General features: G+C 49.0%; 1 long non-coding RNA gene across 1 annotated transcript; it reads left to right on the forward strand.

The window, feature by feature from the left end:
* The first annotated feature begins 355 nt into the window (after positions 1 to 355).
* LOC113908384 lies at positions 356 to 27,840 on the forward strand. The gene is made up of 5 exons (XR_003515462.1): positions 356 to 684; positions 18,368 to 18,471; positions 23,634 to 23,722; positions 25,346 to 25,455; positions 27,655 to 27,840. It is a non-coding gene; the product is annotated as an uncharacterized LOC113908384 (long non-coding RNA).
* Positions 27,841 to 27,960: the final 120 nt, after the last annotated feature.

Below are 27,960 nucleotides of genomic sequence, written 5' to 3' on the forward strand. Positions count from 1 at the left end.
CTCCTCTGGAAAACGCTGCTCTCACTGCTTTGCCCTGTGTTGAGGGATTAAACAGGCTCATATGTGTCAAAATGCCTGGCAGACTGTAGGCCCCTCCCAAATATAATTACTATCCTCCGGCTATGGCCTGAGATTTAATGGACATGTCACAGGGGTACTAACAGGAGGTGCCCTGCTGGAGATTTAACCTGGGCTTTTGTTCTCTTCTTTCAGGAGGTGGTTGCCAGGCACATCAGGGTGCAGGCAGGAGAAGAAAGGCACCGAGGCCAGCTTCCCTGAGAAGGGCAGGTGCACAGCAAGGAGCCCTCATGCTCTTGAGAGAAGGAAACAAACAGGTGTTTACAATTCTGGATATTTAAAAGAGAGTTCCCCGTGGTGCTCATGGGCCAGGGGAAAGGAATTTGTTTGGGGTGGAGAGTAGAATCAGTCCTGCTTGGGGGTTCCTGCTGTGTTCTTGTGCCCTGGGAAATAACGAAGTATGAGAAAATGAGTAAGAATCATACTTGAAGAGCCCTACATGGGGCCTCTGGCTGCTGGTCAGGGGCTTGGTTTCTGCCTGTGCGTGTATCCAAGAAATTGTGTAGGCGTGAGTTTCAACAGTGACACTGTGTGGTAGCAGGAATCCGTGGCCGAGAGAATCCCCGGCGGTTCTGAACTGAACAGACTCCAGTTCCTCTATGCCTGGTATGTGCGAAGCTCATTTTTGTTTTTACTTGGCCTGTCCCCAGGGCTATGGGACAATTTCTTGGGAAGGGAGGAAGCCTCCAGAGGGAGATGCTGGACTTTTCATGTAGATGTGTGCTTGGGAGATTAATTGGAAAAATAAGTGGAATGTGACCATATTTGTGCTCTGAGTTTATGGAGCAGTTCATACCAGTTATATTAATTATCCCAGAAGGCATTGTGAAATGCTAAGAAGAGATTTGGTCTTAATTAACTTTTGTTTTTAGGATTACAAGATGAATAGGTCTTTTGAGGGCAGGGGATGGTCTGTTTCCTGGGCATAGAGGTGATGGAGCCAAAGGTATGTTTGGGATCCAGTCAGAAGGCTGGTGAGTCTGGGTCTTCGAGTCTGTCAGAGAGAGTAGTTGGAGAAGATGGAAATGCAGGTTACTTCTGGAGCATGGAAAGCCTCGGGTGCCTCCGCTAAGGGGTATGGAGTAGCTTGGGCACTTTGGAAGGAGCAGTTCCATCTGGCTATACCCATCAGGGGTTTGGGGACTGAAAAGCTGCCTCCTGAGGGCTGATGCAGTCTCCAAGATGGCCACCCATCAAGGAGTCCTAGCGACCTCAGCCCTCAAGCCTTCAAACTCCTTATCCACAGTTCCTGCTCAAAAAACAGCCAACACGGCAGCTCCGGGTGGCCAGGATTGCGACACCAATGTGTTTGTTCCCCGTGTTTGTGAAATACCTCAGAGGCACTGTTCCAGTCCCACCTGACTAGTTTTCTGATTGCCACATGGCCCTGGCTCTATCTGCCAATACTCAACCAGGGCTGACTAGTCAGAGATTTTGAGATGTTTATGGGTTCAGAACTCAAGGGACCTCATTTCTGTTTGTCTGAGTGAGGGGATCTTACCTTCCATAAGCTTCTGAATATCACTTGGGCTGGGAGGCAGCTCTGTGACCCTGGAGTGAGTAGGGTGACCTTGGGCCAGTCACTTGATCTCTTCAAGCTTTTGTCCCTTTAAATGCATAATGAAGATAATTATTCCTATCTTGCAAGATTGTGACCCACAAGTATACCTCCAGATGGAAGGACAGGTACCAGGTCACCTACTGGGCTTCCTTTCTTTAAAGGTCACTGAAAGCGAAGTTGGCCTCAAATTTCTGAGTCATTAAAATTCAGTCTTGCATTTAATTCTTGCAAATGAATTGCTGTCAATCCTTGACTGAGAGCAGGGAGAAGAGGCCTAGCTAATATATAACATAATGGGAACTCAGAAGCCTCTGGAAATTGGCTCAAAAATATGGTCAGTGGTCTGAAACCATAAAAATCCTAGAAGAGAGCACAGGTAGTAATTTTCTCTGACATCAGCTGTAGCAACTCTTTTCTAGATAGGTCTCCTGAGGCAAGGGAAACAAAAGCAAAAAGAAACTATTGGGACTACATCAATATAAAAAGCTTCTGCACAGCAAAGGAAATAATCAACAAAACTAAAAGGCAACCTACTGAATGGGAGAAAATATTTGCAAATGACATATCTGATAAAGGATTAGTATCCAAAATATATAAAGAACTTATACAACTCAACACCTAAAAAACAAATAATCCAATTTAAAAATGGGCAGAAGACAGGAACAGACATTTCTCCAAAGAAGACATGCGGATGGCCAACAGACACATGAAAAGATGTTCATCATCACTCACCATCAGGGAAATGCAAAACAAAACTACAACGAGCTCTCACCTCACACCTTTAGTCAGACTGGCTAAAATCAACAGCACAAGAAACAACAGGTGTTGGGCAGGATGCGGAGAGAAAGGAACCGTCTTGCAGTGTTGGTGGGAATGCAAACTGGTACAGCCGCTCTGGAAATCAGTATGGAGGTTTTTCAAAAGGTTAAAAATAGAACCCCCTAGAATCTGGCTATTGCACTACTGGGTATTTAGCCAAGGAATACAAAAACACTAATTCAAAGGGATACATGCACCCTTATGCATACAGCAGCATTATTTACAATAACCAAATTATGGAAGCAGCCCAAGTGTCCATTGACTGATGAATGGATAAGGAAAATGTGGCAGGCAAATATGTATATATAATGCTAAGTGAAATAAGTCAGTCAGAGAAAGACAATTACTGTATAATTTCACTCATATATTAAAGAAACAAAACAAACTAACAGAGAAAAAAAAGAGACAAACCAAAAAACAGACTCTTAACTATAGAGAACAAACAGATGGTTACCAGAGGGGAGGTGGGTGAAGGGGGTGGAGGAAATAGGTGATGGGGATTAAGAGCACACTTATGGGGCGCCTGGGTGGCTCAGTTGGTTAAGCGGCTGCCTTCGGTTCAGGTCGTGATCCTGGAGTCCCGGGTTAGAGCCCCGCCTTGCATGGGACTTCCTTCTCAGCCAGGAGTCTGCTTCTCCTTCTCCCTCTGCCCCTCCCCTTGCTCATGCGCACTCTTGTGCTCTCTCTCTCTCAAATAAATAAAGTCTTAAAAAAAAAAGAGTACACTTACCATGATGAACACTGAGTAATGTATAGAATTGCTGAACCACGATATCGTACATCTGAAACCAATATAACACTGTATGTTAACTATACGGGAATTAAAATTTAAAAATAAAAAGGAATATGGTCAGTGGTATTCAGCCCAAGGAAGCGAGCTGTAGGAGATGTGCGACCTTATGCAGCATTTCCTTCATCGCCCTCCTTCTACCAAGGGGATAAAAACTGATTTTGCGGAGGGGGAGGGCTCACAGTTATTGGGCTTCTATTATGTGCGAAGCATGAAGAGAGTCGGAGAATAGTTATGCATGTGCTTTCTCATCTTGTCATTTCTTCAACCCAAAGAAATAGGCAGCATTATCGTTAAATAACAGTTGCTCATTTAGTGAAAATTTATTGAGTGATTATTATGTACCAGGCATTGCTTTGGGAGTTAGAACATGGGAGAAAATAGGCCCAGTGTGGTGATATGCCTTGCTCAAGGTCACCCAGTTGGTCTGCAGCGGAGCAGGATAAGATCCCTCTTTTACTGAGGCTTTATTTCAGAGCTGTTTTCAACCTGAGATGCTGCGCAGGCAGACACACAAATATGCACACACATGTACATACACACATGCACACGCTTGCATGCATTCTCACACGCAAACCCACACACCACACAAATGCATACATTCTCACACATTCACCTGAGCTCACACACAAACACACGTGCACAAATATACCCACAGGTGTGCACACACACCAGGTATATATATACTTGCCCATACATTCACACGCACCATTGCATTCATTGGGAAACTTTTTTGAAATGGCTGGAATCTGATTATTTCAGATCAGAAATACTACAGACATAATCTCAAAGGTTTCATTCTGTTTGCTTCCCTCCCTTCCCCCTCTCTCCCCCCTCCCCTTTTTCTCCGCTCTCTCCCCATTCTGTGACCAGGCCTCTCTTCCTGATTTTTCCTAGTGGTGCCTGTCTTAGGGAACCATTAGGACTCCCAGACTTGGGTTGCAGTACTCAATTAGAAAGCAAAGACTCTAAGGCCACCAAGGGCTGACTCTGCCGAACTGGGCTTTCCCCACGCGGCTGCACTAATTTCCCGAAGTCCCCTTCCCGCCCATCCTCTGCCTCTCTGCCATGAGGTGTGGCATGCTTAGTTCAAGTGCAAACCTTGCGGGCCCGGGTGTCCTCAGCCCCAGCACCCACCTCCCTTGCTCTCTCAGGCATGAGCCAAGTGCCTGTGAAGATCTCTTCCAAGTGTTTCGTCACGCCTCGGGGTGGGGAAGCATGGAGTTTTGTTTCAACACTGTGCTTCCACCTGGCATTTCATTTGTTAACTAATAAGTGAAGGAACTCCTCCTGATACTGGCAGCATTGGGGGAAGGGAACTGTGCTCTGGTCTGTTGAGTGTCGGTGGGGGCACAGCGGGTCCCACCCCTCGTCCTTTGTGATCACCTGGGAGGTAGGCTGGGGTGCTGGGTTGGACCAGGGAGGTAGGCTGGGGTGCTGGGTTTTAGCTCAGCTCACCGGTGTAAGCAATTCAAGCTCTTCAGAATATTTCATCATCCAGGCAGCTCAAGGTGGGGGTTGTAGAATCTGAGAAACTTTGGCAACTCCCGAGTCTCAGTCCCCGAAGAGTGCCAAGAGTCACCTTCCCCGACTCATCTATAGTCCTATGGTTTCAGGGCTCTCTCTCTGCATATATAGCTAAAACACCTTTGCCTTCACCATTAAGGGATCTCGAAAGTGTGCTTACAAACTCCAAGTACTCATTGCAACCTTTGGACTCCAGGGGCTAGCATTTACCCTCTCCACGGCCGTTTGGCCACATTGCCCAACTGGGTGAACTTGCTGGAGGCAGGCTGTTGAGTGCAAGCACTCATAAACAATTCCAAGGAATGGGAGGCAGGATAGTCTGCAGACAGCCCAGGAATGGTTTTGGCAACATGCACTTTGTCTGAGGCAAGCTCACTGTATCTCTCTCTCCACCAGAGGAGATAAAATGGGCAATGCAAATAGGAGATCCAGTGGGGATGGTGCTGTGGAAGTGAACACCACCCAGTGAGAAAGGGAACTGAGCACCCAGGTGCTCGTGGGCATGGGGCCAGATTTGGGGATTATTCCCTGATAAAGACATAGAATTCCGAAGGTGGGGTTCTTTTGGGCACTTAGCTGATAGTCTTCTATGGTGATTGCTTATGATCAGGTCTTATGTTGCAACTAGATCATAAACTTAGTGCCCAGGGATCAGAGCTTCAGTTTCTTTTCTCTCTCCTATACTGCCTAACTCAGACCCTTATGTGCAGGGAGTGTTTGATCAGTGCAGGAAAGGAAAGGAGGCTAGGCTGCATTTATATGATGCTATGTCATGTTCAAAACCCTTTACGGTGCGTCATCCCCTTCTGGTGGCTGAGCTCACTTTCAGGCATGTGAACCCCTCACCTCCCTTCTCTGGTGCCCATTTTTGTGTATAGCAGCGTCAGGACTCGGTGAGCTGTCTTGTAACAGGGGAGGCAAGATTTACACAGACAGAGAGGAGCATAATCACGAGCTGCGGTGGATTTACTGAAGCATCACGATGTTCAGACAACGTGTCCTACCGCAGACATTAAGCGGAGTCTCCTCTTCTGTCTTGATTACAGATACCAAGGAGGCCTTCTCGAAGTCAGTGGGACTAAGGGGGGCCGTGGGCAAGAAAACAGGAGATGGTCCAGGCCAGAGGAACCGCACGCGCTAACGAACGTATAATGTGGGGCTTGCACATCCTTTCTCTTGTTTCCTCACTCATTCACCCCAAAACTACTTCACGAGCCCTGCTCTGTGCCAGGCACTGTTTCAGCCTTGGAGAGCAGAGCAGTGAACAAGTCTGGTTTATGAAGTTGTGTGGAGCCGATCATGAACAAATATTCCAAGCAAGAAAACATCAGCTGGAAAAGACCAGAGCATCACGGGAGGGTGGGACAGGCAGGGGGCGGGAGGAGGGTCGGTGAGGGCTGAACCCTAAAGGATAAGGGCAGGAGGTCAGCCTGGGGGACGGGGGGGGGGGTGGGAGGGATGGCAAGAACTATTTCAAGCATGAAGTTCCAGGAACAGAAAGAGCCAGGCGCTGGTGAGACACTTGAGTAAGTCCTGTGTGGCCAGAGTATAGGAAGTCAAGGTGGGGAGGGGGGCCGCGGGGGTAGTGAGTGAAGGAGACAGGGTTGGGGAGGTGAGGAGCAGGCCAGGAAGAGGTCATGCAGAACCTTCTGGGCCCTAGGAGGGATTTTGGACTTCATCTGAAGCAGTCTAAGCAAAGAGATGCTATTGACTTGCATGAGGGTGTAGGAAGCATAACGATGGGGCAGCTTGGCAAATGATTTAGGAGGGGAACGTCCTACCCTCCCGGGTAGGTTTTCTGGAAGGTCATTTCCAGCTTGGCCCTTTGTGATTGCACTCTGTGCTGCGCTGGGCCGCTTGTGGCTGCAGAGCCTGCTCCCTGCAGCGGGGGGGTTGGCGGGGGGCCTATTGTACCTTCTTCCTCCATTGCCCTCGTCAGTAGTCGATGCCCCTCAGTTATCCTGTGTCCCCCAGTTACCCCATCACTTTACCCCAAAGAGCCTGCGGCCCCTCTTCCCTCTGACTAAACTCCCCTTCCATCCTCAAAAAGTCCTTATTTGGCATTAAATGCTAGGGTGTCTCTGAGCCTGCTTTTCCTCCCCTAGCTGGGCAGCCCGTGTCTTCAGTGGAGAGAGGGTGGTCACAGAGTTGCCTAGGTAGGGCGGCCGTGAGGGTTTACGAAGCTGCTGCTGGGAAAGTGCCTTGCCCTGGCCTGGCTCCTGGTTGGTTCTGTAGACACTGCCTGTTGGTATAGTCATGGCAGACAAGGCCCTTCCCTGTCACCCCCACGCCACATCATTGTCCTTTCTATCCTTTCTCCCAAACGCCTCACCTCCCCAGCCCTAGTGCACCCCTCCACCCCGCCCCAGAACACCAATGTCTGTCTTGCTTGCATTGTCCCCTGAGCCTGCGATGCCCTTCCTTCTCTAAGCACCCTGAGGCCTAGCTCATGTCTTGTTCCCTCTGGAGAACCTTCTGGGCATGCTCCTGCCAGTCCTACTCGAAGGCAGACTTAATTATTCTGTTGAGTCTCCCCCGCCCTTGGGGGCATTGCTTTATTACAGCACACATTTGTAGGTATTTCTGTGGTTGGTTGGGGGGGGGTGTCTGTCTCCCTTCCCAGGTGTGTATCCTTGGGTGGAGACATGTGTCATTCACCTGCCATTCTGAGTACTGGGCACAGAGCCCAGGGCTCAGAGCTAGCTAGCTGGGTGAATGAATGAACCGGCCTGGTGCGCTTACCTGCTTGAAGGGCAGGACTGTGTATAACTGAGCTTTGGTCCCCCACTGCCTGGCACCCAGTAGTTCACCCATCCTCCTTGCCCACCATGGAAGGGTAGGTTGGGCAGGTGTGGGTAGACGTGTAAAGCAGGGAAAGGTACGGAGGGCCAAGAGGAAGGGCGATTCAGATGATGGGCTCAGGGACCAAGAGATGGTTCCAGACTTCTTTGAGGAGGACCTGGGGCTGGGGAGCTGGAGTACCAAGGGAGGCTCAGCCTCTTTTCCCTGGCCCGGACCCTTTCCTAGCCCCGTGGGAGGGAGGACACCCCACCCAGGCCGAAGGGGAGTATTAACATGTCAGAATGACTCGCAGGATATTTCACAGTCTTATCTGTTAATAAAAATGAAATTATATTAAAAATACAACCATGTGTGGGTTGCAGAACGAGTTAATGATTCCTCATGTAGTTAGATGCGTACCCCTTTAATTGAGGCAGGTAATGACCGGGGTAATAATACCTTGGATCTGTTTATGGGTTCTTTCTCCCGAGAAGCTCAAAGCACTTTCCCTTCCTACCTCATCGCTCTCCCCAACTTCCCAGGGAAGTGTGTCTTATTATCCCCATTGCTTAAGTGTCTGTGTACTGTGACTCACTCTATGGCTCTGAAGCTCATCTCCTTGTCCCCTGGCCTGGGCAGGGCCCACGTGCCTCTCTCCTCCCTGGCTCTGGGCCTGGAGCACCCCATTTCTTGGACGACCCAGAAGGCCGGGCTCACTGTGCAGGGCCAAGGGGGGAGCTGAGGCACGAAAGGAAGCAGAGAGGGGGGGACAGGGGAAGAGGGAGGAGAGGAGGGAGGGTTGGTAGAGAAAGATGGGAGATTCAGAGAAGGCAGAGTGCTAGACTCCCAGTATCGTGAGGGCAAGGACTGTGTCCTGTTTATCTTTCTTTCTTCTGGAGCAGGTGTAGAGCTTGGCACCTTGTGTGATAGATGGCCATACCTATGGTATTATTCAACACCTAGCTCAAACATCACCTCTTCCAAGAAGCTTTCCTTGATTCCCACCCCCCGTCCCCCAGTGTCTCCCCCACACCCCCACTGGGCTCTCCTAGCCCTTGGAACCTCTGTTTATCCTTCTCAGGCAGCTTTGTGTGTCAGTCAACTTTTATGTATCAGCCACTGCCATTCAGGTGTGGGCTCCTAGACCGGTCGTGAGCCTGACTTGTCCCCTATCCCTGGGGTCCGTTAGCGCAGGGCTGTCACACAGTAGGACTACACATCAAGGGCTCAGGCAAGTGTGGGCTTTGCAGTCAGAAAGACTCCGATTCAAAGCCTGGTTCTGCCTCTTATCAACTGTGTGTCTTGGGAAGCCCCTCGGTGTCTTGTAGCTTTCCCCTCCTTACAGAAAGTGGAGTTGAGAAACCTGCTTTGGCGGGTTGTGGCAGAGGTAGCCACGGTGACACTGCTTTGGCACCTAGTAGGTGCTCATTATTCATTTCCTATGATTAATTTTAGATGTGGTGGTTCCCTGCCCTGGCTCCACATCAGAACCGCCCTTCTCAGGAATAGACCTGCTTGGAAGCCCCCTGGGAAATTCTTAGCCTATGGGTCTGGGTGGGGCCAAGGCCTCCGCCCTTTAGAAAAAGCTTCTTTGGTTCTTCTGAGGTCGAGGGTCTCAAGATTTGTCAAATGGAACATAAGATAAGAATGTAAGATAGTACAAAAGTCAGTGACTTCTCTGGTGTCCTGGGTCCAGGGAAGGGACGGGAGAATCTCCGAGGGAAGGTGGGTTGCCTGTGGGAGCAGATGGAATGCAGAGGAGAAGTTCAGCCTGATTTTGCTTCACACTTGCTCTGTGACCCCAGTAAGCTGGTCATCTTCTCTGAACTTTATCTTGCTGCTTTCTTTTGAGTGGAGTCCAAAGGGCTGATTTCTTCAGCTAGTATTCTCCCTGTTTTTACATGTGAGGACCAGACCTGGTGGGGAGAAGAACCCTACAGACTCCATGACCATCAGGCAACGGGGTCACGAGGTGTTGCGTGGTCTTCGCTACAATTTGCCAAGTTTATGGATTAGAGGTGGAAATAAAAGTACGTAACCATTTATAGCTCCAGCTAGCATCTGGGAGACCCCTAAGGGACCTTTGTGCAGACAGCGGTATCAGCTGAACCTTCTTTGGGAACAGGAGCCTGGTACTTTCTAGCCTAGGGAGGTTGTGGACCTTGTAGAGGACAAGGGTCAGCCACTGTAGAAGGAGCCCAGGCTCTCAGCCCTTGAGACCTGAGCCGACCATGAGAAATCCTATCTCTAAACCTGAAAAGAATTTGATGTAGTGGCAAAAGACATTTGTCCAGGGATGACAGATGAAGGGGCCCAACAATGGAAGTCCGGAAAGACGTACCTCCACAGTCATAGGGCACTGGGGATGCTGAGTCCAGGCGCAGGGTCGTGGAAGGACTGGTAGGATCACGTAACAAAGTTGGCTGCAGAAAGCAGGCAATGGGGATCGAAACAGAGGGCAGGCGTTTTACTTCTGTGCTGTTTGCTTCCATTTTCACACAGCCCCGAGAGGCGTTACTGCATCCGATATGCAACACTCATGATAACCAACCTCTGTGGTACAGATGGGAAACACAGAGGCTCAGAAGGGAAGGGTCCCCAAGGTCTCAAGCACCTCGCTGGTGTCAGAATTTGAATCCCCATCTGTCTACTCTGATATCTGTGTATTCGCTTTCCTCCACTACACGTTACTACTCGGATGGCTGCCCCAAAGCGTTTGGGTTTATTTAAGTACTCTCTGAATGGTTCCCAGATGTTTCCCTGGGTAAGGCAGACACACCCTCCTTTCCTGGGAATGGGCCACTCTCAGTTTTGGGAAGATGGGGAGGTGTTTGGTTGAAAACCTCAAGGTGCTGGGCTTCCTGTCATTACAGATGGGAGGTGGGGACGGGTCCTCAGGATCCTGAGTGGGGACGAAAGGGTCTCTCCGCAGGCAGGACCTGGGGGATGGCCCTGGGCTGCGATGGTCGGTGCTACTGAGCAGGAGAATGGACAGGTCTGAAGTCTCAAAAGGCATAGATTTCCAGACTGGGTATCACCCCGGAGACCCCAAAGGGCAAAAGTGCACAAAGGTGACCTTGATTTGGGTGCAGAAAACAAGAAAGTCTGCTTCTTTTCTGTGAAAGGTGATGAATCACTTTCCAAGGAGCCAACCCATCCTTTGTCCGCCGCACACCTCACAAGGGCTCCGAGTGGAGCCTTGCCAGTGGAGGGAGCTGGGAAGGTGTGCGGCGGTCAGCACTGTCATGCCCATGCTTCCTCTTATTTCTCTTTCTCCCCCCGAGGAGCAAGGTTAGGTCGGAGGATGAGACTGGGAACGGTCCCCTCGCAGGTGGCTGAAACTCGTGAGGGCAAGGACTGTGTCCTGTTTATCTTTCTTCTGGATCAGGTGTAGAGCTTGGCACCTTGTGTGATAGATGGCCATACCTATGGTATCATTCAACACCTAGCTCAAATGTCACCTCTTCCAAGAAGCTTTCCTTGGCCCCCCCCCCCCCGCCACCATGTTCGCGGCTGGGTACCAAGCCTGCTGGGGAGTTGGGGGGTGGGGAGTGTGTGGGGGAGAGGGGGAAAGCTATGCTGAAGGTCCAAAAGCGGGGGGGAGGGTGTAAAAACCACAGAGGCCATGCACAACTGAGGGGCAGAGAAAAGTCTTCTGTTCCCCAATCCCGTCTTCCCTGCCTGCCTGTCCAACAGGCTGCAAAGTCAGAAACCCCGCTTTGAATCCTAGCTCCCCACTTCATTCCCTCCTCTGCTGCCCTACGCCCAGCCCTCAGATCTCACAAATTACACAGCAACCTCAAGCAAGGTGTTCTGACTCTCCGGAGTCTTAGTTTTCTCATCTGTGTAATGGAGTAACATTACCTGCAGGGCTGAGAAAATTCAAGCAGATTTAAGCAGAAGAAGTGGCCTGGTGTAAATCATAGTGTGGGCTTCAGTCCTGACCCGCTGGCAACCCTTACTCTCTCCAGGTCTCAGGCTGCTCATCCGTAACATATGCTTCTGCCGGGAGTTGTTGTAAAGATCCAATAGGACAATGCTCCTGGCACATACAAAGTGCCCAGGAAAAAGTGTTCATTGCCTTCTCCTTCATGCTCGCCTCTTTCATAATTTTGCCAAGGAGAGAGATTTTGGATCTGAAGATGCCAATTATTCCAGGGATTGATCTTTTCTGGGTCCCTGTTCATAAAGTGAGAGAAATAGCACAGATCTCATTCAGCTGTTGTAAAGGTCGAGGTGATAAAAGAACCATTCTAGAACAGAGCCCTCTACACAGAAAGATAGCCCATAAAGGTCAGCTTCATGGCCGCCTCGAGATAATTCTTCTGGCTAGTGATGGAGCCCTGGCTGGTGTTTTGGCCTCAGTGGTCAGGCAGGGCTGAGCTGACTTCACCCAAGAGTGACAGGTCTAGGCAGTGACAGCCCAGCCTGGTGGGGTGGGAGCAGCTGGGCTCCTTAGGGAGCCCCCAGAAATAATTTGGCTATTATTTTGCAACAGAGATTGCCTTTGGCCTTGACCAGTCCTAGAGATGGTGGGAAAGAGGGATGTCCATGACCATTGGATACTCCTACATTTTCTCATGGCTAAGGAAGCAGATGAAGGCAGTGGCAGGGCAGGCTGTGGCCTTTTACTGGATACTGACCTGGTAGGAGGCCATACAACTGGATGGCAGCTGGAGGGGCACCCCTCCATAGTGTGGGGCTGTGAGCACTGGACAGGGCCTCAAAACCTGTTCTTGACCAAGTTAGACAAGATAAGGTGTTTCTTTCTCAGGAAGTTGGAGGAGGTAGGCTGGATGGGTTTTCCGGCTTGGAGCCCATGTTTTTTAGACTCTAAGTCCAGTGCTCTTCTCATGACATTGTGTATGTCCAGAGTCATAGGCCCTGACCCTGGGAGCTCAGCCATGATTTGTGGCAGATGGGCAACTGGATGCTCAGGGAGCACAGAAGAACAGAGGTTCAGAGAAAGTTTGTGGAGGAGGTGACATTTGAGCCAGGCTTTGTAGGGGGAGGTGAGGGAGAAAGCACTTGTCTCTACTTCCTCATCTCCCACTCATTTCTCCAGCTCCACCCATTGCAATCTGGCTTCTCCCACAACACATGGAACTGCTCTCACCAAGGTCATCAGTGACCTTCTTGTGGCAAATCCAATGGATGTCTCATAACCCTTCTCTTAACTAATGGCGGGGGGGGGGGGTCACATTTGACACAGTTCACTTCTCCTTTGACTTGTGGTTCTCCTCCTACCTCCCCCACTGTCGCTTCCCAGTTTCTCTTGTGATCTCATCTTCCCTTGCAACTTATCTACCTACCATCCAGCCAATCCAGCCAATCCATCCATCCATCCATCCATCCATCCATCCATCCATCCATCCATCCAATCCACCCATCCATCCATCCACCCACCCATCCATCTAATCCATCGATCCATCCATCCTTCCATCTATCTACCTATCCATTTATTATCTATCTATCTATCATCTGTCATCTATCTGTGTAATTAAGGAGAGTATAATGAAGGCACTCTTTACAAAAGTATGAAAGGATTAGAAGAATGTACCAGGAAACGGTGCAGCACTCTAGCATGAATAATATCAGGGAGACATTACCCAATCTAGGCCTGATGGGAAGGCCAAGTGGTGATCAGAACCCAGAGATTATGGTTACAAGAGGGGCTTTACACAGAGGGACACAGCCAAACAGGGTCATCAATACCCCTGACTCTCCTCCTGCCCTCTGATGCAGTTCACAAGGCCAACTTCCCATGCTCCTTACACTCTGATGTCACTCTTCCCGTGCTCCTTACACTCTGATGTCAGCCTGCTGTATGTGTCTCTTTCCCCTTTCTCTGTGTTCTTACCCTGAGGGCTCTTCGGCTCCAATGCCTAATGCCCCTAAATTGCTGTCTCATGCCAAGACTTCTGTCCTGACCACCTGGTCACCCAACTGTCTACTTCCTGGACATCTCTAAATGTCCTTCTGGCATCACAGACTCAGCATGACCACAGAGGACCTCATGGCCTTCTCCCAAACTGTATCTTCCCATATTTTCTTCCTGCATTAATGGCATCTCCACTCACCTCGTCATCCAAGCCAGGGCCTGGGATTCATTCCTGACTCTTGCCCTTCCTTTCCCCTCGACACCACTCACCCGGTCCTGCCAAATCCACGCCCAGACGTTTGACACACACATTCCTTCTCCATCCACCCCCGGCTGCTCCCTTTGCTTGGACGCTTCTCATCTCTCCCTGGATTATGACAGCTTCCAAATTAACCAGCTACTAGCTGCCTCTGAAGGTCCATTCTCTCTCCCTTCTTAGCTAAAGAATGCCCACTTTGGTTATGTCCATGGCCAATGATCTAAAAGACAACATTTGCCAGCCTCTCTTGCAGCTAGGAATGACTATGTGCCTAAGTTCTGGTCAAGAAGAGGTAAGTGGAAGTGTCATGTCGAAGGTGCTGGAAAGTTTCCTTAAAAGGGAGAGGGTGCATTCCTCTTCCTCTTGGCTCTATGTTGCTGCCTGAAAACATGGTTCTGATGGTTGGAGCTCTAACGGCTACACTGGGCCATTTGGAGGATGGCCTTCCACAGCTGGGAGAATGCCCTTCACAAAGTGTACCAGCCATAAGCCACTATTTCTGGACATCTTCAGTGCAAGGGTGAATTAAATATCTAACTTGATTCAGCTACTGTTATTTTTGTTTGTTTGTTTTTCTGTTATTTGCAATGGAATGTAATTCTCACGGATGCATCTTAATCCCAGGAGGTAGTTGCAGATATTTCTGTGCCCCACACGCCTCCCTTAGACCACCTGATTTCAGCACGGCAGCGAGGACAGTTCCATGCGTGCCATAACTGTCCTATTTCAAACATGCAAGGCTTGTTCAAAACCACGGTCAGGGGAAGGCCAGTCAGCCTCTGTGCCTGGAAGAGCAATGGGTGGAGAGAGAGTTAATGCCTCCCAAGGCAACCTTCAAGCAATGGGGACTGAAAGTTGGTGACAATGGGGAGGTCATTAATGGTTTCTCAGAGGGTCTCCAGCAGGACCGAGTTCTGCTGTTCCCAGAGGTGACCAGCTCAGGGACACACCCCTTCTAGTCTTACTCCCATCCCCCACTCACTCTCCTCACTCTGTCACTGTTGCTTCCTGGGGTCACCTCACCCATAAACTACCCCCACTCACTTTCTTATCTCAGGCTCCGATGCTGGGGGAATTTTACAGGGTTTGCTCTAAAATGTAGCTCTGTTTATGCCCTTCCTCTCCCACAAAGCCACCTCTTAGAGCCCATTAACTCCTGGATGATGGTGCGATTCTATTCCTTGTCCTGTCCCGCAAAGCTCCACTGGCTCTGGTCCCTTCCTCCCCCAAAGCCCTGTCCCTTGCTTCTTGGCCCCTATGTGCCCTTTGCTCCAGCCATGCCAGGCTGCATTTCACGCTCTGGTGCCTTCTCACAGACTGGAACATTCCTAACCTTACCCTATTGCAAAGGCTCAGGTGCCCTTCACCACTGTGCTCCCGTGTCCCGTCTTCTGGAAAGCCCTCCCTGACCTCCCATGTTCAGCTGGAGCTGCTCCACGTCCAGGGTTTCATTCTTCCTTTTAACCACTCTTGAATTGGCTAATTGGCTGCCCCCTCTCCTCTTGACTTTGTGCTCGTTTCTAGAGCAGAGACTACATACATCCTATGCAGTTTTGTATCCTGGGCCTAATGCTGAGCTGGAACAGAGAAAAAATGTGGCAGTGTGAGCAGGGACAAGACCAGGAGAAGCAAGGCCCAGTGAGGGGCATATATGTGGTGCATTCCTGGTGCTTCACACGCCCGAGGCCTGTCACCCCAGCCTCCCACTTTTCCAAGATCTGGTTTTCTTGTCCTTTCAGCCTCAGGGCCTACAACCTCCCCCTTCTGTTCAGAGCCTTAGCCACACCCAGTGTTTGCCCAACACCACGGGCTCTTAAGCCCGCTGACCCTACTCACCATCTTCCCTTTACTTGCATTACTCCAACTCCCCCCACACCCCACGAATTTCTCCCTAGCCTTCAAGGCCCTCATCAAGTATACCTGCATCCATAAACCCTTTCCTGCCAGGAACTGTGCTTTGTACATTGTAGGTTCTTAAGGAAGCTTGTTGTTGTTGTGTTGGGTGGAATGGGGAGCACGTATATACACATTTAAGAAATACTTACATAGGGCTGAATATATTCTAGGTACTACTCCATGTGCTCTACACGTATGAACTAATTTAATACATATAATTCTATAAGGAAGGTCTTGCTCTTATGCCCTGCGGAGAGGCTATTTAACTTTTCTGCAATTGCATAGCTAGAAAGTGCTAGAGAGAAGATTTGAACCCAAGCAGTTTGGGGAGGACAAACTTTCTTTTGCAGGCACTTGGAGCCGTGGAAAGACTCTCAATGTAGATGCACTGAGGGTGGTTCTGGAAAGGACTGGACTAGACATATGTGAGCAGCCCTGGCCTGGGCTGTGCAGGCTTAAAGTGGCTATAGGACAAGGGGTACAGGGGCTGTTCCTCAGGCCCCCAGGGCAATTGGCGGTGTCTCTCAGGTCTTGGGAAGCACGTGGGGTGGCAAGAGGGCCCTTTAAATGGACACTCTATGAACTGGAAGGAGAAAAATCAAACACTTGATACTCTAATCAAGGTCGCTTTCTGGGAGCTCTGAGGTCAAGCTGAGTGACCAGGACATCTTGTGGACACCTCACAGGTGTCTGGAAATAACTTTAGAGGCCTGGCCTTCACTGATCAGGACCAGGGAGGAGAGTGACTGGTGAGAAATCTGCTCCTGACTCCCATCAGCCTATCATCTGCTCTGCAGGTGAGAAGAGTTCTTAAAATAGCAAAAATGGTATTTACAGATGGATGTGGGGATCACAGGAAGACCCCTGGGCCAACTGTCAGAAGCTTTGATGTAATTTGCTGGGTGATTTTGGTGGCAAGGTACATTCCTTCTGTAGGGCTCAGTTTCCCCACTTGTGAAATACAAAGTTTTGGGCTGGAAGCGCATGAAGGGCTCTTCCAGACTGATTGTTAATGATTCTAGCTGCATATGGGTTACCTTGGGAAGCAGGAAGAAGGAGGGAAATTGAGGTCTGTTATTGGCCTGAATTGTGTCCCTCCCCCTGCCCCCCACCCCCCGCCCAGTCCAGGTGGTGAAGTCTTAACTTCAGATTGTGACTGTATTTGGAGACAGAGCCTTTAAAGAGGTCATTAAGGTGAAATGAGGTCATTGGGATGGGTCCTAATTCAACCTGACTAGTGTCCTTATATGAAGAGGAGTCTAGGACACAGACACACACAGAAGGAAAACCATGGAGACACCAGGAGAAGTCAAGGAGGGAGGCCTCAGAGGAAATCCACCTGCCAACACTTGGATTTTGGACTTCTAGCCTCTAAAATCCCGAGAAAATAAGTTTCTGTGGCTTAAGCCACCCAGTCTATAGTCCTTTGCTGTGACAGTCCTGGCAAGTTGATAGAGGGTGATGCCATTCGTGGACGCAATGACAGTGTCCCCCAGCTGTGGTATTTGGGTCCCTCTGGGGTCAGGTGAGCCCCAACATTAAAGGAGTACAGGCAGGACAAGGGGAGGGGTTCGGAGTAGGTCTCCCTGGACAGTATGCATTGAGCCTGCTGTGTTGTCAGGGCTAGATGAGTAAGCCCTAGCCCTGCCCTCAAGGAGTTTCTAGTCCCATGAAGAAGACAAATATACGGTGTGGTGCTTGTCCAATGGGAGCCCTGCAATGATGAAACATACCTGCCATGCAGATGCAGGAAGACTTCAGATCCAGGATGACTTCACAGAGAGATGCCTTGAAGGGTCAGTCATGGACCTCGCCAGTCAGGAAATGGAGGGAAGAGCATCTTAGGCAGAGAGGTCAGAATGTACAAAGGCGCAGAGGCACACATGATTCCACAAAGAGGCATGATGCCTGGGAACAGGGCTGGATCGGATCAGACAGACCCAACCGTGGAGGCTGGACTTCCTCCTGATTGGGATGGGGAGGCTGTGAAGGGTTAGGTGGGGACTGACCATGCATTTCAGCATCAGAAGGGACAGAACTTACAAGCGTGGGGGCCTGGATCCAGACCCAGCTGGGTCTCAGTGGTGCCACCTGCTAGCTGGTCGACCTCGTGCAGGTTACTTATCCTCTTGGAACCTCTGTTCTCACCTGCAAAATGATGATAATAGCACATGCCTTATAGATTTGCCACAAAGATTAAGTAGGTGAACATCCACCTCATGCTTTCAACAGTGCCTGGCATGTTGATGGCTCTTAATACACTCTGGCTCTCAGCTCAGCCTTGGTTTTCACACCTGCTCCACCATGTTGGGGCTGAAATGATGATTTCATCAACCCTTTCCATTTGGTGAAGTGGGGAGTGAGGTCAGTGTAGGAAATCAGTCGTCACAAACTGGAACTGGGAACTGAGAGGTGCAGAGGCTTCTGGAAATGCAAGGAGAACTTGCTAGGACGCATTTCTGTAGGGTTCTAGGGAGTCCTGGGCCTCAGCAGGGCACCCTCTGAGGCCTCGTAGGTTTGTGACGCACATGGGGGAAGGAACTGAAAAGGGGACCTGAAAGATGTGTTTTCTCAGAAACAGGCAAAGGGGGCAGCGGAGTTGGGGTGGGGGTGGGGGGCAGAATCGCTGCCCATAGAAGTTATCCGGCCTGCAGGTGCCAAAATCGCAGCCGTTGGATTAGCCTTGGCTTGAAGACCTGCTTTGTTTAACTTTATGGTGTTTGAGGAGATTAAAAGCTGCAAATAGTTACTATTTTTTTTTTTTTATAATTCAAGATTCTTTACAAAACATCCAGATGTCCAGCTTCTGATGAAAATTAGAATATCTGGGAACAGTGAGTTGACATTCCCATCTGGCGACTGTCCGCAGGGACTGAATGGTAGGTGCTCCTACATTAGCTTCCCTTAGCTCCTTTCTGTTTTGTCGCTGCCCTATTCCAGTAGGCATTTGCTCATAGGATCTCCAAGTCTAGGCTAATAGTCTCATTTTACGGAGGAGGAAATTGAGACCCAGAGTGGGGATAGGACCCATCCAATTTACACAGGTGAGTGATCAAGTTTAGATGGGATCCCAGGTCGCCACACACTCAGCCACTTTCCACACTCTGGTTTTCCTCCCTTTGCCTCCATGCCCTGGTGGGAAGGACTGGGGAGCAAGGGGGTGTGGTCTACTTTTAGCTTTAATCAGTAATTATTTTCATAATAGTAGCCATCTATTAAAAGCCTGCAAAATATCAGGGGCTTCATACACATTTAATCCTCGTCACAAACCTAGAAAATAAGTATTATTATCCCAGCTTTTCAGATTAGGAAACTGAGGCTCGGAAAGCTACAAAAAGCTTGCCTAGGGTCACCCGGCCACTGTGTGGTGGAGCCGGGACTTGAACAGGCTCTAGCTGATGGTAAAGCTCCACACCTTTGTTGAAGGCCTGTTCTGGGGCGCTAGGTTAGGCTCTGGACGATGCAAATCTTGGGAAGTTCTGGAAGCCACAGTCTGAATGGTGTACCAATGGGTAATATGGACAGCTGAGGGCATGTCACAGGCAGTTTCAAGTTGCTGAGTGTCCCATGAGCTTCATTAGACAGGGGTGACCTTATCCCTCCTCCCCGAGTCTGCCCACCTCTTTCCTCTCGGGCACTCCTCATCCTGGGGAAGGGGTTCCTGGAAAGGAGTGAGGGGACCTGGCCAGGGCTTCTGTTTGTGAATACAGAAGTCCCACTCATCTCCAAGAGCCCCCACCCCCAACATCGCAATGCTGGGTGAGCGGTCCCAGCTGAGGGCTCGCTAGCTCTGTGAGGTGACCTTGAACATGGTAGGTGTCTCTTGGTGTGAAGGTTTCCTTTAGTTTGTCTGTCTTCCTCTTTAGATCATCTGCTCCCCCGGCCAACAGCCCTATCCCATTTACATCTATACCCCACCACATAGCACGGTATGTGACTCACAACGGGCACAAATACATGTCTCTGGAGTGAATGAACAAATGAAAGTACAATGAGGGAATTATTTCTTCTTTCCAGGCTTGGTCTCTGGGATTTGAATCTTAGCTCTATACTTACTGAGTGACTTGGTCAAATTATCTAACCTATCTGGGCCTCAGTTTCTACATCTGCAGAATGGAGATGATCATCACGCTTATCTCATCGTTCATTATTAGAACTAATTAACTAATTTTTATAACATTTTTCTCATTCTATAATATTTTTTATTTAAATTCAATTAATTGACATATAATGTGTTCTTGGTTTCAGATGTACAGGCCTGTGCTTCATCAGTCTTATATAACACCCAGCGCTCATTATATCACATGCCCTCCTTAATGCCCATCACCCAGTTACCCCATTCCCCCCACCCCTGCCCCCTCCAGCAACCCTCACTTTGTTTCCTATGATTAAAAGTCTCTTATTGTTTGTCTCCCTCTCTGGTTTCATCTTGTTTTATTTTTTCCTCTCTTCCCCTATGATCCTGTGTTTTGTTTCCTAAATTCCACATACCAGTGAGATCATATGATAATTATCTTTATCTGATTGACTTATTTCACTTAGCATATTACCCTCTAGTTCCGTCAATGTCATTGCAAATGGTAAGATTTCATTTTTTTGATGGCTGCATAATATTCCATTGTATATGTATACCACATCTTCTTTATCCGTTCATCTGTTGAAGGACATCTAGGCTCTTTCTATAGTTTGGCTATTGTGGACACTGCTGCTATAAACATTGGGGTGCAGGTGACCCTTCGGATCACTACATTTGTATCTTTGGGGTAAATACCTAGTAGTGCAATTGCTGGATCATAGGGTTGCTCTATTTTCAACTTTTTGAGGAACCTCCATCCTGTTTTCCAGAGTGGCTGCACCAGCTTGCATTCCCACCAACAGTAGAATTAATTTATTACCCATAAAGTACTTAACACAATATCTTGTACTGTGCTGTCTAATACACTAGTCACATGTGGTTTTCTAAATGAACTAAAATTAAAAAAAAATCAGTTCATCCCTTGCACTAGCCACCTTTCAAGTGCACACTTGCCACAGGGGGCTAGTGGCTGGTATGCTAGACAGCACAGATATACAGTGTTTCCCTCATCACAGAAAATTCTATTGGACAGAGCTGGTCTAGAACACAGTTACTCTTATTACTGTTGCTGTTAGTCTCTAGCAGCTCAAGATGGAGCAGAGCGCCAGGGTTCTCTTTTGCACTGATGGGGGAGATCTGCCCTCATGGCAGAGCAGGCTGAGACAGTACCTTGTATGCGCTCTTTTCCTGGAATACCTTCCCCCGACCATCACCTGGTGATGTTCTATTCGTGCCAGTACCTGGGTGTCAGGCTTTAAGAAGTCTTCAAGAGGGAGAGCTCAACGGAAGAACTCTCCCCTCCTCTATGAGGCTAGGCTCCCTTCACGGGCAGGAATGGGTCTTATCCATCCCTGTGTTTCCAGTGCCCTGCATCTGGCAGGCACTCAAAATAAGCTTGTCGGGGAAATGGATGGGCTGTGCCTACAGGTTCCTAAGGATCTAAGGTAGCGTGTTTGCTCAGCTTGGTGGCTGCATCCAAGGGCTTCCAATATCAGTTGCCCCACGGTGCGGCAGAGAGCGGGCTAGGAAGCAGGCCAGGTCCATGGACAGGAGGCGAGAGCATGGGCAATCCCAGCAGGATGAGCCGCCCCGTGACTGATGGAGGCCCCCAGGGACGGGACTGGAAGCACGATGTGAGTGGCAAAGGGAAGGTGAATGGATATCAGCAGATTAAGGGGAGAACTGTCTTGTGCACAGGAGGCAGGCCCAGGCCTCCTTGGATCTGAGAGGAGGGACGGAGCTTTTGGCACACCCTGGTGGGGGCGGGACAAGCCCCTGGCATCACTTAGGTTACTGAACGTGACCCCGTGGGTCTTCCCTTTCGTCCTGTCCTGATGGGGTTCCGGGAAATGAAAGTTAACCAGAGACACGTGTCTTCTAGCCTGTAATCATAGAGACTCTTTAGTTTGGCTTCTCTCTTTGCTGGAGATTATTTCTTTTATGGGCGTGTTTTCTCTGCCAAGTCTGTATTGTTTCAAGGAGAAGCAGGACGCCTGTGGTAAACTGTTATATTTAACTTGTGGTGATCAGGCGCAGTCTTCTGCAATCATCCCACAGATCTAGAGGCCCAGTTTGGGGGGAGAGACGAGTCTTTTGCTCCGGCTTGCCTGTAGGTCCTCTCCTGCTCACACCTCTACCGGGTCCTCCCTGCCTTAAAGACCCCGCGTGCCTCCCCTGGTCTACTCCCCTTTGACTTTAGGGTAAGCCTCAGTGGTGCACTAGGGGCCGCATGGCCCTCTGGCATCTGGCTGTGCTGTCTGTCCGCCTTTAGCCCCCCACCCTCTCCTCACAGTCCCCCACCAGCCTCACTCAACTTTCTGTTTTCCCAACCATCCTGCTCACCATCATTACTGGGACTTTTTATGGGCTCTCTCTGCTTGGCTCCCTCTGCCCCTGCCTCATCATCTGGCTGACTCCTGCTCATTTGTGAGGGCTCAGCATCGATGTCATTTCTCTAAACCTTCCCCTCTGCATCCCGGGACTCCTCGAGTGAGCTGGCCCACACCTGTCACCTGCCATCCGTATTGCAATTACCAGCTGAGGCCCGAGTGCTGTCCAGATGGTAAGCTCTGAGCAGGCCGGGCCATGACCATCTTACTAATGATTGTCTACTCGGTGTCTGGCCAAAGGCATAGAGGCTGCTTGGTAATACCTGTTGAATGAGTCAGAAAGATGAATTAGTCAATGTCATCATCAATTTCAGAAGCCACTCTCTGATTCCTGGTTCTGAAGTCTTGATGATGCCTTTCAAGTTGAATGTTGAAATGACTTACTCATCACAGGAGTTTACTCATTTAGTTGCCCAAAAAATAAAATGAAATTACACCAATGGCTTTGTGTACCTTTGCTTTTATAGCTTAGGTGTTAATGGCATGGACTTTGGGGCCAAACTGCCTGGATTTGAATTCCAGCCCTGCCCCTCAGAAGCTGTGTGATGTCCTGCAAATTACTCAATTTTTCTGTACTTCAGTTTCCTCATCTGTCATATGGGGATAGTAATAATACTTACCTAACGTGGTTGTTGTGAGGATTAAATTAGTCTACATTTGTAAAGACACAGCCCCTAACACACAGATGTGCTATATAAAATTTGTTGGATAATGCGAATAAAGATAAATCTCATACACAATATGGTGTGCTCTTTGATGTCCACCTCCTTTCAGAGTAAATCTTTGGCATGGTCGCAGCACAAGGCAAATTCATGACAGAGGTGAAGTTCATTTTCAGCATCTGACAATCCTCTGTTCCTACCCCTTTCCCACCCTCTGTAGTATTTCATCTCACTTATAACTCCCAGAAGTCTCATCCTTTCCACCTTCTCCATCTAGAAACTGCTTTCAGATCTGTTAAAAAGGCCAATTCATACTCTAGTGTAAATGACTTTTGGGTGGAATGGATCTCCTCTCCAAAATATTGTCTTAACATAAAGTGTCCTAATTCCAGGAATCCAGGAGGGCAGAAAACCCGTGTTATGCCCACTATACACACCTAAGGGCAGTGGACTTTGGCCAACCTTATTTATGACATCTCCCAGAATAAGGAATCAAGAGTGGGAGGGTTAGAGCCATGGAGCTTAACATGGAGAATCTTGGAGACTCATTGGGAAGAAAGAGAAAAATGTACCACTGGTCACTTAATAACAACAGATGAGTTTAAAATAGAAAATCAGCGTTCTGGCTAGTCCACACTGTCACTCCAAGGCTGCTGAGCGCTCAGATGCCACGTGACCCGACCTCAGAGGAGAGCGGCGGTTTCAAGGTCAGAGTGGCCACAGCCAACGATTTAGACAGCAGAGCTCAGCATGGGACCCATGGCAGGAGGCCGCCTGGAGCCTGTAAATGACGCCATTGTTTGAAGTTGCATGCAATCAAAAAAAAAAAAAAAAAAAAAAGGAGAAAGAAAACCAAACCACTAAAGTTTTTGGGACAACATCCCTTGCCAAACTTTTTTTTTTTTTTTTTAAAGAAAAACACCAACCTGAAGCCAGTGAAGCAAAGAGGAAAGTATCATCTGGGCCTGCTCTGAGGGCAGATGCAGCCTCTCGAGTTTTCGACGTGAGTCGATCATTGCATAAATAAGGTGGCCTCTGGGCAGGGGTGGTCCGCTCTGCAGGAGCTAGCTCCTCAGTGAGCACTGGGGCCTCCAGTGTCCATGTTCTTTCAGCTGGAAGTGCTTTGTCTCGTAGTCCATTCGATTTAGGCATTGCTGGGTAACTTGCAATGTGTGGTTGGTTACGTTGGTTTTATTCCCTGTGATGATCTGCTGGGGTGGAACGAATTATTAGACTCATTTTAGGGAAAGGGTGACTACTGAGTTTCAGACCTTGCTTGCTCTAGGTCAGCGGGTGAGGAGGTGGCAGAGGCAAGCACGGGACACGGGCCTCTCTTTTGCCATTTGGCCAGGCGCATGTAGACAGGAAGGGAAGAGGAAGGCATGCCTGGCCTTGGGGATGACTGGGGGCCTTAATAATAACATCACCTGGAGTTTGTTGAGTGTGTTGAGTGATCACAAGCATAGGCTCTGGAACAAAAGAGAGTGAACTCAAATCCCAGATCCACGTCCTACTAGCTGTGCAACCTTGGGCAAGTTGTTAAACATTTCTGAGCCTCTGCTTCCTCATCTGTAAGCTGGAGTTAGCAGCAGCGCCTGCCTTATGAAGGTCATGGTGGGGAGTCAATGAGCTACAGCATGTAAAATGTGTCCCGGTGCCCCATGAGTGGCAGCTCTTATCACAACATCCTGTACATAAACTCTTTCATTCTGAGTTTCATATTGGTGATGAGAGTGAGTTATTTGTTTTTATTTCCATTTTGCGGATGATGAAGTAAGGCATGGAAAGGTTAAGCTATTTGTAAAGTAAAGAAGCAGAGCTGGGTGCTGATTTCAATGCTGAAGCCGTGTTGCTCCTGGCTGGCCATGTGGGCTCCCTGTGTAAGTTCTTGGACTTTCCTGCCATCGTTGACCCCAGCTGTCTTGATAGGAGCTGCACCAGGACCAACACGGAGCAGAGTCATGACCAGAGCACCAGCATCCCCAAACTTCCCTTTCTGCCCTATTTCCCTGTATTAGTTAGTAGAAACCTCCAACTTTCCCCCCCCCAAGTGTTTGGTGTTCTTCAGCATTTGCCTTGTTTTCTGACTCCAGTGGATGTAAACTCTTTCCCAATGCCAATAAATGTTAACCATCCCCCCCCCCCCCCCGCCCCACCCCAGCAGTCAGGAGGCAATGGCAGTGGGCCAGGTGAGAGCTGACAATACCTTGAACCAGAGTGGAGGTGCTGACGATGGAGATGGATGGATTTGAGATCTCTTTACAGTGAAATAGACTTGTTCCAGGCCCTGTGATAGGCACTGGAGACACAACGATGAATAAGATATGGAAACCCATCTTTAAGGGGCTTATAGTCTAAAAAGGGGGAGGCATACATGTAACACACACACAGGTGCACCTGTGTATGGTGGAATGACTGGTCACAATGCCTTGGTTCATGGTATAGTCACACTCTTTGTGATGTGAGTTCCTAGCTTCTCCTATTAGGTGGCTGAAGCTATTTTCCTACCCTTTGGGCCTAGGCTGCTCTTGTGATATGCTTTATCAAATACAATGTGGTAGAAGTAGTGGTGTGCCAATTTTGAGCCTAGGCCTCAACCGACCTTGTGTGCTTCCACCATCTTTAGGGATTTTGCAGAGTTTCTAAGAAAACAAATCCAGGATAGCCTCCTTGATGACAAGAGACTCATGGCCCAGTCATCTCTATCACCTTTACTGAGAGCAGGCCAACTACCAGGTATGCAATGAGCATCTTAAACCAGCTAACACCCAGGCGTCTGGACAGTTGAACACAATGCATGAATGAGCTCAGGCAAGAACAGCTGAGCCTGGCTCAGATGAGTAGGTTGGTTTAGCCAACTCATAAACTCATGAGCAATGATAAATGCTTATTGCTCAACGCATGGATTAGCAAGTTATGGCTTGTGGATCAGTAAGCTGATTACAAGTTTTTGTAAATAAAGTTTTATTAGAATACAGTTGTGCCCACTTATTCATGTATTGTTTAGAGTTTCTTGGAGCTATAAAGGCAGAGCTGAGGAGTGGAGACAGAGACCAATAATCTGCAAGGCCCAAAATATATGTTATCTGGGCCTTTAAGAAAATGTTTTCTGACCACTGGTTTGAAGCCATTGAGTTTGGGAGTGGTTTGTTACACAGCGATAGCTTACTGATGCATAGGTGCTGGGACAGAGAGGCTGGTGGGAGCCCAAAGGAAGGATTGGTTAGCTGCCCTTGACTATGACATGGAGTGGTCAGGAAAGGCTCTGTAGAGGAAGTGATGTTGAATGTGTCTTGAGCCAAGTGTAACTTATAGGGAAATGATGAGGAAATCAGGAGCCAGAGTGATTATGACCAGGCCAAAGTCACATGACAGGTCTCCTGGTTCCTGTTTGGAGAATTTTCTCTTATTCAAGTAGGTAGTTTAACTTTTTGGGTAAAAGAAAGGGCCATGGGGCCAACCAGAATTGGGTTTGGATTCTAGTTCTACTTTCTGAGATGTGTGGATCTTGAGCAACCTAATTTTTCTCTACTTAAGTTTCCTCATTCATAAAATGGGGAAAATGATCCCAATCTCAGAGAGTTGATATGAAATTAATTAGATGATGGACTCAGGTTCTGGTAGAGCAGAACGTTTATGGTTATAAAGAAAGCTGTAGAAATAAAGATAGCTTAGAATTATTTGCCCAGGGCTTTCCTTTTTAACCAGGGTGAAAGATTTCAGCCAAAGGCAAGTTGCTCCACAGTTGGAATTTCTGGTGGAATGTATGGTCTGGAACCACCCATGGACCCTCTACCACACAGGGCCACTTGCTTCCCTGCTGGAATCATCTTGCCCTGGGGACTTCCACCACCGATATCTTCCTGGGGTGCCTGCTCTGGGCTGCTTGCTCTGTTTCTCACCCGACACATGGTGGGTTAGGGGATTTGGTCACTTTGCACTTGTCTCTAAGTTCCTGTTTCTCTGGGCCCAGGTTGGGCCAATTCACATGCCTATTTAGAGGATGAAGGCAAATGAAGGGTGTTGAGCCAGATTCTAGAAGGTGCTCCTCTGCGCACCCACGATATGCCAGTCCCTGTGCTGGGCGGCTCCGGGAATCAGGATGAAGCCAGACATGGTTTCTCTGTCTTCCCAGAACTCAGAGGTGAGAGGTAGACCAGAGGGCAGATGTTCTCAACACAAGGTGGTGAATGTTGAGGCAGAGGGAAGCTTGGGGCTCCAAGTGGGTGCCATGGAGCTTGGGGCTTGGAAAATGATATTCAGGGTGAGTCCAGTGTAAGGAGGATCTTCCTGGATAAAATCTGGGGCGGCGGGGGGGAAGCCATCCCAGGCAAAGAAAATACCATGAGGCAAAGACAGAACAGCCTGTGGAAGGCATGGCAGGAGCCTGGTGCTGCCCAGTGTCGAGTCTGAGTGAAGGAGAATCAGGCGAGGCTAGCAGAGTAAGCAGGAGCTCACACTCTGTCATCATCAAAAGGATGGAAGCCCAGAGGGGCCTGGAAGATTGGTGATGGGCAAATACGCAGCGTTAGGGTTCAGAGGGACCCTGCTGATGGGCTGCCATAAGGGGTGATAGTTTCTGTTTTCTTGGTCTCCAAGAAGGGCAGGGAGTAAGGAAGTGTCCAGCATCAACATGTTCCCCTTCAGCTCTGAAGCCCATTACGGTTTCACCATCGGGTTACACTCTATTTCTTACCAAACCTAGCAGGAGATTTTATCATGTTGCTTCATAACGTATGGTGGGACATGGAGGGTGCTGATAAACCGTGCCGGGTGTGGGAGTAGGGGTCAGGGGAGAGGAACAGGAGGTGGAGACATCCCATCTTGTGCCATGTGGTTCCAAAAGGTGACAGTCAGGGTCTGGGGACAAGGCCTGTCTTCGGGGCTCAAAAGAGACATTCTGTAAGCATTTGGAAATCCTTTCTGCTCTTCCAGATGAATGAAGAAGTGAATCCAAACCTAGAAGTGGAAATTAAAAAAAAAAGTCCCAATCATCACTTTGGGAGCTAAGATGTCCAAGTGTCACAAAAGAGAATTTCTCAATGAGGAACTGGCCAGCAAGGGAGAAAAATACCCTTTAAAAATACTTCCTGCTAGAAGTCAAATGGTAGGCAAACAAGAGTTGCACCATCAAGGCAAGTGTTCTTTCTGGGTTCATTTTCTGAATTTGGAGTCGGTTGGTTTCCACACATCCAGCATTCTGCCCCTATTGCCAACACCCCTCCAAAGTGTAGGCACAGA

The sequence above is a fragment of the Zalophus californianus genome, chromosome 4 (genome assembly GCF_009762305.2).
Source record: "Zalophus californianus isolate mZalCal1 chromosome 4, mZalCal1.pri.v2, whole genome shotgun sequence".
Classification (NCBI taxonomy): domain Eukaryota; kingdom Metazoa; phylum Chordata; class Mammalia; order Carnivora; family Otariidae; genus Zalophus; species Zalophus californianus.